The 12115-nt window shown below is 47.5% G+C and overlaps 1 protein-coding gene across 1 annotated transcript in view; it reads right to left on the bottom strand.

The window, feature by feature from the left end:
* The window catches only part of LOC126473448 (arylsulfatase B-like), a 332111-nt gene that overhangs the window by 113076 nt on the left and 206920 nt on the right, over positions 1–12115 (bottom strand). The gene's annotated exons all lie outside the window — the stretch shown is intronic.

The following is a 12115-nucleotide window of genomic DNA, read 5'->3' as shown; positions in this document are numbered from 1 at the left end:
TGCAGGCTGCTATTCTCCCATGGAGACGATCGTAGAGATGCTGGATGTAGTCCTGTGGAACGGCTTGCCATGCCATTTCCACCTGGCGCCTCAGTTGGACCAGCGTTCGTGCTGGACGTGCAGACCGCGTGAGACGACGCTTCATCCAGTCCCAAACATGCTCAATGGGGGACAGATCCGGAGATCTTGCTGGCCAGGGTAGTTGACTTACACCTTCTAGAGCACGTTGCGTGGCACGGGATACATGTGGACGTGCATTGTCCTGTTGGAACAGCAAGTTCCCTTGCCGGTCTAGGAATGGTAGAACGATGGGTTCGATGACGGTTTGGATGTACCGTGCACTATTCAGTGTCCCCTCGACGATCACCAGTGGTGTACGGCCAGTGTAGGAGATCGCTCCCCACACCATGATGCCGGGTGTTGGTCCTGTGTGCCTCGGTCGTATGCAGTCCTGATTGTGGCGCTCACCTGCACGGCGCCAAACACGCATACGACCATCATTGGCACCAAGGCAGAAGCGACTCTCATCGCTGAAGACGACACGTCTCCATTCGTCCCTCCATTCACGCCTGTCGCGACACCACTGGAGGCGAGCTGCACGATGTTGGGGCGTGAGCGGAAGACGGTCTAACGGTGTGCGGGACCGTAGCCCAGCTTCATGGAGACGGTTGCGAATGGTCCTCGCCGATACCCCAGGAGCAACAGCGTCCCTAATTTGCTGGGAAGTGGCGGTGCGGCCCCCTACGGCACTGCGTAGGATCCTACGGTCTTGGCGTGCATCCGTGCGTCGCTGCGGACCGGTCCCAGGTCGACGGGCACGTGCACCTTCCGCCGACCACTGGCGACAACATCGATGTACTGTGGAGACCTCACGCCCCACGTGTTGAGCAATTCGACGGTACGTCCACCCGGCCTCCCGCATGCCCACTATACGCCCTCGCTCAAAGTCCGTCAACTGCACATACGGTTCACGTCCACGCTGTCGCGGCATGCTACCAGTGTTAAAGACTGCGATGGAGCTCCGTATACCACGGCAAACTGGCTGATACTGACGGCGGCGGTGCACAAATGCTGCGCAGCTAGCGCCATTCGACGGCCAACACCGCGGTTCCTGGTGTGTCCGCTGTGCCGTGCGTGTGATCATTGCTTGTACAGCCCTCTCGCAGTGTCCGGAGCAAGTATGGTGGGTCTGACACACCGGTGTCATTGTGTTCTTTTTTCCATTTCCAGGAGTGTATAAACAGTAGCATTTCTGAATTATTGAAGCATGAACCTATTACGTCCAGAGAAAACAAGTAAGCAGTTAACTTTGAAGAACGTGATGTTGGAAACTGAACTGATTAACAAGATGCGTGATGGTTAATGCACGGAAGAAAAGGCGACAATTTAACGGGAGGATATTTACTAAAAGTACTTAAATGTCTGAAAGAGCGGTCAACTGTTAAGTTACGTAAACTTGCCAATTTCATATTCCAGTTGTGTCAGGAAAATGGTATTAAATACAGAAACGTGTGCAATGATAAACTTTCAAACGTAACTTAGGAGTGTGATTTAAACTACAGTCAAAAGATAGTGACATATTTAAGCTAGCTGCAGTATAATAAATAATGTCTTAAAGCGCCAAGCATTGTTGCTTTTACCTGTTATTCAAGTATCACTCATTCAACAGTTCAGTTTACGACTTCGTGTTCTGTGCGTCACAGCTCTATTTAATATCATTACCTTCCTCGTTTTCGGTGTCTATATAATAAGCTAATTTTCTTGTTTTACAAACCCTGAAATTTGTCTCCTTTAGAGCTGATGTTTTTTTCTCGTCTTACCAACCGATGTCAAAACATACTAAAATTTTCATATAGTAAGTATTCACATGGACTGAACATTAACCGCCTGAGAGACAAGTACTACTGTCGTTTTCAAACTCCTACACACTGCGACTGCCCGACCGTTATGGTGGCATGATCTGTGTTGAAATTCATGTTAAGTCGTGAGTTAGACGTTAGGCATAGTCGTAGATGTGTTTGCTAGTTTGCGTGGCTGTGTTGTGAGCTATTCAGTTTTAAAATAGAAGATGAAATGAAATGTCGTGTGGCTAAGGCCTCCCGTCGGGTAGACCGTTCACCTGGTGCAGGTCTTTCGATTTGACGCCACTTCGGCGACCTGCGGGTCGATGGGGATGAAATGATGATGATTAGGACAACACAACACCCAGTCCCTGAGCGGAGAAAATCTCCAACCCAGCCGGGAATCGAACCCGGGACCTTAGGATTGACATTCCGTCACGCTGACCACTTTTTTTTTAAATCTCATTTTGTTCGTTTTCGTTCGTTGAATCTGCTCGCGGTGGACGTCCTAAGACATCCGTCTAAGTTCGTTGTTGATCGATTAGCTCAGTTTTTTTATTACAAAGGGCTGCTAACCCTCTGACCGAACACGCTGAGCTACCATGCCGGCCACCACTCAGCTACCGGGGCCGGACAAATAGAAGATGAAACTGAGTCAAGCCGGATCACACGTGATGACCAGCGTACTACACTATGTGATCAAAAGTATCCTGACACCCCCAAACACATAGTTTCTCATATTAGGTGGATTGTGCTGTCACCTACTGCCAGGTACTCCATATCAGCGACCTCAGTAGTCATTAGACATCGTGAGACACCAGAATGTGGCCCTCCGCGGAACTCACGGACTTCGAACGTGGTCAGGTGATTGGGTGCAACTTGTGTCATACGTCTGTACGCGTGATTTTCACACTCCTAAACATCCCCAGGTCCACTGTTTCCGATGTGATAGTGAAGTGGAATATGAAGCGACAAGTACAGCACAAAAGCGTACAGACCGATCTCGTCTGTTGACTGACAGTTGAAGAGGGTCGTAATGTGTAATAGGCAGACATCTATCCAGACCATCACACAGGAATTCCAAACTGCATCAGGATCCACTGCAAGTACTATGACAGTTAGACAGGAGGTGAGAAAACTTGGATTTCATGGTCGATCGGCTGCTCATAAGCCACACATCACGCAGGTAAATGCCAAACGACGCCTCGCTTTGTGTAAGAAGCGTAAACATTGGATGATTGAACAGTAGAAAAACGTTGTGTGGGCGATGAATCACGGAACACAATGTGGCGATCCGATGTCAGGATGTGGGTATGGCAAATGCTAAGTGAATGTCATCTGCCAGCGTTTGTAGTGCCAACAGTAAAATTCGGAGGCGATGTGTTAAGGTGTGGTCTTGTTTTCTATGGAGGGGGCTTGCACCACCTGTTTTTTTGCGTGGCACTATCACAGCACAGGTCTACATTGATGTTTTAAGCAACTTCTTGCTTCCCACTGCTGAAGAGGAATTCCGGGATGGCAATTGCATCTTTCAACCCGATCGAGCACCTTTTCGTAATCCACGGCCTGTGGTAGAGTGGTTACACGACAATAACATCCCTGTAATGGACTGGCCTGGACAGGGTCCTGACCTGAATCCTATATAACACCTTTCGGATGTTTTGGAACGCCGACTTCGTGCCAGGCGTCGTCGACCGTCATCGATACCTCTCCTCAGTGCAGCACTCCATGAAGAATGGGCTGCCATTTCCCAGCACCTGACTGAACGTATGCCTGCTAGAGTGGAAGCTGTCATCAAGGCTAAAGATGGGCCAACACCATATTGAATTCCATTATTACCGATGTAGGGCATCATAAACTTGTAAGTCATTTTCAGCCAGGTGTGCGGTTACTTTTGATCACATAGTGTATGTACAAATCGCACATCAACTATAGTTTCAGATCAGAACATTGTACCCGCTATGTACCTCTTGTGAATGGTAGGCTTTTCAGTAGTTTCTAACTTTATTACTTAAGTAACTATGCTTCATTTTTTCCACCCATCACTCTTCCAAAGTGTTAATATTACCAGCTGCAAATGCGATTATTCTGATACATTTGCAATGACATTTTTTTTCAAATAGCCACACCAGGCTGCTAAAAGTTTTTTTTAATTATTATTCTGGAACATTTTTGACATGGGCATTATCATCTGGTAGAACGATTAAAATTTTTCGAAGTTTTAAATGTTGTACCATAAGGTCGAAAAGAGATGCAGAAAATAAAACAAAAGCTTTTAGCAACTTGCTGTGAATACTCAAAGCAAAACGTATTTTCTGCAAGGTTTGTCGCACAACTTTAAGCAGTGTTATGTATTTTCAGTGACACTGGCGTATTATACAGACATCTCACAACACCGTCACAGCATTATTATCGGGGGAAATACAAAATCTATAAACAGCAGTTTCTCATATAGGAAATAAAAGATCGGGACTTAAAGAGAACTAGCGAAAACAAGAGAAATGACTTGCAATCCGCTCTTCAAAGAAGCCAGAAGTATTCCCAAAACGAAACTCATATTGTTAAGAAACTTATAAAAGGTGTACGCAAGACACGAGATACATTTTCACGTGACGTGATGGGGTATCAATGTAACGAGTTTCAAAATCTGAAGAGCGCTTTGTGAGGAAAGCAACATCGTCCAAAGGTCACGTGATCTGGGTGGCAATGTGCACTGCGCAAAAAAATAAAATAAAATAAAATCTGAAGCACCCAGAAAGGTAGGAGGAAACGAAATGAATCTTCACAGGTGAAGAGAGTGTATGATGTTATTTCATGGATTACGATATCGAATCAAATTTACATTGGCAGATTGAGCCCACTTATCACTCTGGCGTTGCACCTCCTCTGACCCGGATGCATACAATGATTCGGTTGTGATGGGTGTCGTAAGGCCATCACATCCTCTCCTGAGGCAAGTTAGCCCACAGCTGTTGTTACCGGCCTTATATACTGAATACTGGCACTGGGGCAGAGATGCCATCTGAGCCGGTGTCACCGATGTTCTGTTGGAGACAGATCTGACGATCTTGCTGGTCGTGGGAATACCTCAAAACCAAACAGACTGTTCATAGAGGATGTGGTAAGTGTAAAAGAGCGTTGTCGTATTGAAAAACGGCATCACGATGCTTTTGTTGAGAGGTAACGTAGGATGTGCCGTCAGAGTTCTCTCAACCTCTATAAGCTGTCACCGGAAACCAAACTCAATGGCTTCCTGCACCATGAAACCTGTAGTAATACCGCTGTACCTCCCAAAAACACTGGAAGAATGGGACCTCTCATCAAGTCGCTACCATACTCGCAGAACGGCGATTCATTGTTGAAGATACTGCGACGCCACTCATCGGCAGTCCATGCGTCCCGGTTACTGCACCAGTCCACGTGCAGAAGTCTGTGTTGCGGTGTTAACGGCAGCCAACGCCAACGCAAGGTATGGTAATTTCTCAGACCGCCTGCTGCCTGCCTCCGAGCAATGGTGCCGAATGATACACAATGTTGCAGCAAATCCATTACCTGTCCTAGAATGGTGGGCGCAGATATGAAGATGTTACCATGTGCTCTGCTTACAATATGGTGATCTTCCATGTGGTACACAGACGTAGTCGATTGGAGCCTTGACGATGAATATTATCACGTTATCATGGAGACCAATATCAGCCTACTGTCTCATCTGGAGTGCCCCAGAAACCAGGATATTACACGATTCGACCAGCCACCTACACTGTGCGATCAAAAGTATCCGCACACCTGGCTGAAAATGACTTACAAGTTCGTCGTCCATCGGTAATGCTGGAATTCAATATGGCTTTGGCCCACCTTTTGTCTTGACGACAGCTTCTATTCTCGCAGGCATACGTACAGTCAGGGACTGGAAGGTTTCTTGGGGAAGGGTAGCCCATACTTCACCGAGTGCTGCACTGAGGAGAGGTATCGATGACGGTCAATGAGGCCTGGCATGAAGTCGGCATTCCAAAACATCCCAAAGGTGTTCTATAGGAATCAGGTCAGGACCCTGTCCTGGCCAGTCCATTACAGGGATGTTATTGTCGTGTAACCACTCCGCCACAGGACGTGCATTATGAACAGGTGCTCGATCGTGTTGAAAGATGCAGTCGCCATCACCGAATTGCTCTTCAACAATGGGAAGCAAGAAGTTGCTTAAAACATCAGTGTAGGCCTGTGATGCGATAGTGCCTCGCAAAACAACAAGGGGTGTAATCTCCCTCCGTGAAAAACACGACTACACCATAACACCATCGCCTCCGAATTTTACTGTTGGCACTACACATGCTGGCACATGACATTCACCCACACCCTGCCATCGAATCGCCACATTGTGTACCGTGATTCGTCACTCCACACAACGTTTTTCCACTGTTCAATCGTCCAATGTTTACACTTCTTACACCAAGCGAGCATGGTTTGGCATTTACCTGCGTGATGTGTGGCTTATGAGCAACTGCTCGACAATGAAATTCAGGTTTTCTCACTTCCCGCCTAAGTGTCATAGTACTTACAGTTGGTCCTGATGCAGTATGGAATTCCTGTGTGAAGGTCTGGATAGATGTCTACATATTACACATTACGACCCTCTTCAAATGTCAGCGGTGTCTGTCAGTCAACGGACGAGGTCGGTCTGTACGCTTTTGTGCTGTACGTGTCCCTTCACGTTTCCATTTCACCATCACATCGGAAACAGTGGACCTAGGGATGTTTAGTATAGTGGAAATCTCGCGTACAGACGTATGACACAAGTGACACCCAACCACCTGACCACGTTCGAAGTCTGTGAGCTCCGCGGAGCGCCCAATTCTGGTCTCTCACGATGTCTAATGACTACTGAGGTCGCTGATATGGAGTACCTGGCAGTAGGTGGCAGTACAATGCACCTGATATGAAAAACGTTTGTGTTTGGGGTTGTCCTGATACTTTTGGTCACATAGTGTACAATAACGCCCTTTTCAAACTTTCAGCTGTCAGTAACGCTGTCTGCCACGAGTAGGCGGCTCTCCGTGTCTTTCACCCAACACCTGACGTTGTTTATGCTCATTACATGCGTTATCAGACCAGGATGAAACGCTAAACAGGAACAACACTAATGATCTCTGGTGGTCGTTCTACCCATCACAGAGAATTGCAAATCTAATCATTTACATACTCGCCAATGGTGTGTATGTAGACGAACTTACCAGTGGCAGCTGTTGTGTAAGAGCGCGTGAATACCCTAACTTACCTTGCTTATTTATTGGCTATTTTTCTTTGATTGCTGTTAAACGTAACATAGATGCTGCAGTCTGAAAGATACAGCACTTAAATCTACCGCGCTACTGCTCCTCTAGAGTATGTGAAACTTGGCATCAGGGTCGCGAGCACACCTTCAGTTGTGCACATTTTAAGGAGCTTTTGCGCATGCGCAACTCGCGTGACGAAATTTTCTTACAGGCTAAATTTATACGGACTTGATAAACGATGTGCACAGTTCATGTTGTGCAGCCACCATGTGGTAGCATATTGCACCAAACTTTTATCCCCATATGCTGGGCATAAATCGTGCTAGATGATAGCGCACTCGTCAGATATGCTGATTCACTCACTATATACTGTAGTAAAATTATATAGGATGTTAGTAAATACTAAAGTCGTGCTGACATCAGATCTACACTCCTGGAAATTGAAATAAGAACACCGTGAATTCATTGTCCCAGGATGGGGAAACTTTATTGACACATTCCTGGGGGCAGGTACATCACGTGATCACACTGACAGAACCACAGGCACATAGACACAGGCAACAGAGCATGCACAATGTCGGCACTAGTACAGTGTATATCCTCCTTTCGCAGAAATGCAGGCTGCTATTCTCCCATGGAGACGATCGTAGAGATGCTGGATGTAGTCCTGTGGAACGGCTTGCCATGCCATTTCCACCTGGCGCCTCAGTTGGACCAGCGTTCGTGCTGGACGTGCAGACCGCGTGAGACGACGCTTCATCCAGTCCCAAACATGCTCAATGGGGGACAGATCCGGAGATCTTGCTGGCCAGGGTAGTTGACTTACACCTTCTAGAGCACGTTGCGTGGCACGGGATACATGCGGACGTGCATTGTCCTGTTGGAACAGCAAGTTCCCTTGCCGGTCTAGGAATGATAGAACGATGGGTTCGATGACGGTTTGGATGTACCGTGCACTATTCAGTGTCCCCTCGACGATCACCAGTGGTGTACGGCCAGTGTAGGAGATCGCTCCCCACACCATGATGCCGGGTGTTGGCCCTGTGTGTCTCGGTCGTATGCAGTCCTGATTGTGGCGCCCACCTGCACGGCGCCAAACACGCATACGACCATCATTGGCACCAAGGCAGAAGCGACTCTCATCGCTGAAGACGACACGTCTCCATTCGTCCCTCCATTCACGTCTGTCGCGACACCACTGGAGGCGGGCTGCACGATGTTGGGGCGTGAGCGGAAGACGGCCTAACGGTGTGCGGGACTGTAGCCCAGCTTCATGGAGACGGTTGCGAATGGTCCTCGCCGATACCCCAGGAGCAACAGTGTCCCTAATTTGCTGGGAAGTGGCGGTGCGGTCCCCTACGGCACTGCGTAGGATCCTACGGTCTTGGCGTGCATCCGTGCGTCGCTGCGGTCCGGTCCCAGGTCGACGGGCACGTGCACCTTCCGCCGACCACTGGCGACAACATCGATGTACTGTGGGGACCTCACGCCCCACGTGTTGAGCAATTCGGCGGTACGTCCACCCGGCCTCCCGCATGCCCACTATACGCCCTCGCTCAAAGTCCGTCAACTGCACATACGGTTCACGTCCACGCTGTCGCGGCATGCTACCAGTGTTAAAGACTGCGATGGAGCTCCGTATGCCACGGCAAACTGGCTGACACTGACGGCGGCGGTGCACAAATGCTGCGCAGCTAGCGCCATTCGACTGCCAACACCGCGGTTCCTGGTGTGACCGCTGTGCCGTGCGTGTGATCATTGCTTGTACAGCCCTGTCGCAGTGTCCGGAGAAAGTATGGTTGGTCTGACACACCGGTGTCAATGTGTTCTTTTTTCCATTTCCAGGAGTGTATTTTGTGGGTTTCTGAACGAGTTATAGTGTATTATCTTAATGAATTTTATCATGCAGTAATCCATTTGAGGCACTGAGCATATGAGGACCTAAAGCACATCACCACCGATGCTACAATAATACCATTTATACATGCTTCCGAAATCTGTTGATCTTATGGTGAATCAGGTTTGCCTGCGCTGTGGGCCTACATTGTATATATAAAAATTCACCAAAAACTGTATTACTGGTTTCTCTGATATTTATTTAAATGTGGGTGCGACGGCAGTGTTCTTTAGGCCCTTGTCGATCTCAACGCCTCATTTGTATTCTTGTCAAGTGATCATGTTGCTAGACATTACTACTTGAGTTTAATCATTTGTACAAACGACACTTTATTTTGGAGTTGGTTGTTTATTGTGAGGGAACTGGCTTTCGTATGCAGTGTAAACAGGGACTGTGCTGAATTTATTTTAAATGCTAACAGAAAAGTAAAACTGTGAGGACGGGTCGTGAGTCGTGCTTGGGTAGCTCAGTCGGTAGAGCGCTTACCCGCGAAAGACAGAGTACGCGAGTTCGGGTCTATGTCCGGCACACAGCTTTAATCTGCCAGGAAGTTCCATACCAACGCAAACTCCGCTGCAGCGTAAATATCTCATTCTGGGAACAGAGAAGTAAATTACCAGGACAGTTAGCCGCAAAGGTACCACGGCCTCCGAGAACAGATCCTTTGAGAGAGTGACGAAATCAAATAAGCATGAATACAAACGGGCATTTAACAAAAAAATGTACAGTTAGCACAAGTTGTTATGTGAGTGCAGCGGAAAAAAACGAAAACTCCCACTTACACGAAAATGCGAAATGGAGAGTAGCGAAAGCTTACATATTACACTACTGCCCATTAAAATTGCTACACCAAGAAGAAATGCAAATGATAAAGTAGTATTCATTGGACAAATATATTATACTAGAACTGACATGAGATTACATTTTCACGAAATTTTGGCGCATAGATCCTGAGAAATCAGTACCCAGAACAACCACCTCTGGCCGTAATAACGGCCTTGATACGCCTGGGCATTGAGTGAAACAGAGCTTGGATGGCGTGTACAGGTACAGCTGCCCATGCAGCTTCAACACGATACCACAGTTCATCAAGAGTAGTGACTGGCGTATTGTGACGAGCCAGTTGCTCGGCCACCATTGACCAGACGTTTTCAATTATTGAGAGATCTGGAGAATGTGCTGGCCAGGGCAGCAGTTGGACATTTTCTGTATCCAGAAAGGCCCGTACAGGACCTGCAACATGCGGTCGTGCATTATCCTTCTGAAATGTAGGGTTTTGCAGGATCGAATGAAGGGTAGAGCCACGGGTGTAACACATCTGAAATGTAACGTCTACTTTTCAAAGTGCTGTCAATGAGAAGAAGGGGTGACCGAGACGTGTAACCAATGGCAACCCATGCCATCACGCCGGGTGATACGCCAATATGGCGATGACGAATACACGATTCCATTGTGCGCTCACCGGGATGTCGCCAAACACGCATGCGACCATCATGAGGCTGTAAACAGAACCTGGATTCATAAAAAAAATGACGTTTTGCCATTCGTGCGCCCAGGTTCGTCGTTGAGTACACCATTGCAGGCGCTCCTGTCTGTGATGCAGCGTCAAGGGTAACCACAGCCACAGTCTCCGAGCTGATAGTCCGTGCTGCTGCAAACGTCGTCGAACTGTTCGTGCAGATGATTGTTGTCTTGCAAACGTCCCCATCTGTTGGCTGAGGGATCGAGACGTGGCTGCACGATCCGTTACAGCCATGCGGGTAAGAGCCCTTTCATCGCGACTGCTAGTGATACGAGGCCCTTGGGATCCAGCAAGGCGTTCCGTATTACCCTCCTGAACCCACCGATTCCATATTCTGTTAACAGTCAATGGATCTCGACCAACGCGAGCAGCAATGTCGAGATACGATAAACCGCAATCGCTGTAGGCTACAATCCGACCTTTATCAAAGCCGGAAACGTGATGGTACGCATTTCTCCTCCTTAAACGAGGCATCACAACGACGTTTCACCAGGCAACGCCAGTCAAATGCTGTTTGCGTATGAGAAATCGGTTGGAAACTTTCCTCATGTCAGCACGTTGTAGGTGTCGCCACCTGCGCAAACCTTGAGTGAATGCTCTGAAAAGCCAATCATTTGCATATCACAGCATCTTCTTCCTGTCGCTTAAATTTCGCGACTGTAGCACGTCATCTTCGTGGTGTAGCAATTTTAATGGCCAGTAGTGTACATAATGTTTCGTTATTGCCCTATACTGTACTTAATTGTGAGAAAACAACAAAATTCCACAAAAAGAATTCTTTCTTTAGTTAATAAGCTACGCATCTTATTATTATTATTAATGGCAGTGACAGTAGTTGTATATACTTGTTGATTAGCATAACTGTTATACAGCAGAGGCTATTAATTTCACACTTTCAAATTTATCTGAATCAAAAAATTTGTGTGCCCCCAGAACGTATATTCAGAAGCCGCCATTGTTAAATTGACAAGCAGTGTATGTTGCGGAGAAGAACTACTCACTGGCATGCTAATGGGAGATACTTTTGCCTTATGCTCTGCTCACAGCGCTTTTGTAGTGTCGGCTCACGCAGCTGCGGAGAAAGCGAACGGTGCACGCAGCAGAGACACGCACTGTCGCCCCAGTGACCCCTACACAACGGTGCGTGCCGAGCTGCCCGTTTCAGGGTCACGCACAATGTCGCCAGCACTCGGCACCTACCTTATGACAACAGGATCCGCTCACTGGCAATTCTTCAAGTTCCCGTGCTACCCTCTCCGAGAAAGTCTTTTTCACTGTCGTTCAACTAAAGAACGCCAAATGACTTCTGCTGTTTCATTGTCTCGGTATGTGTTTAGAGATGTCGTAAAGCCGTTACCTACAGGGTGTCCAACAAAGGACTCCCTGATTTTGAAATTAAATAATACGAAAACAAAGATCGACGAACTAAAGGAACGATACGTTTACTGTGAAAGAAGTAAGAAATGTATATATAAGTTTCGAAGCTGCAGTTATAAAAGCTGCTAAGAGATGGCACTGTACGCTGTACAGCTCGTATCAGCCTACATTAATAAATTCGCCCGCTGCAAGCTGTCTTTACAGTCAC

Source organism: Schistocerca serialis, chromosome 4, assembly GCF_023864345.2.
Source record: "Schistocerca serialis cubense isolate TAMUIC-IGC-003099 chromosome 4, iqSchSeri2.2, whole genome shotgun sequence".
Taxonomy (NCBI): domain Eukaryota; kingdom Metazoa; phylum Arthropoda; class Insecta; order Orthoptera; family Acrididae; genus Schistocerca; species Schistocerca serialis.
Note: the sequence above shows the minus strand (reverse complement) of the source record. Positions and strands in the feature narration are given on the sequence as shown.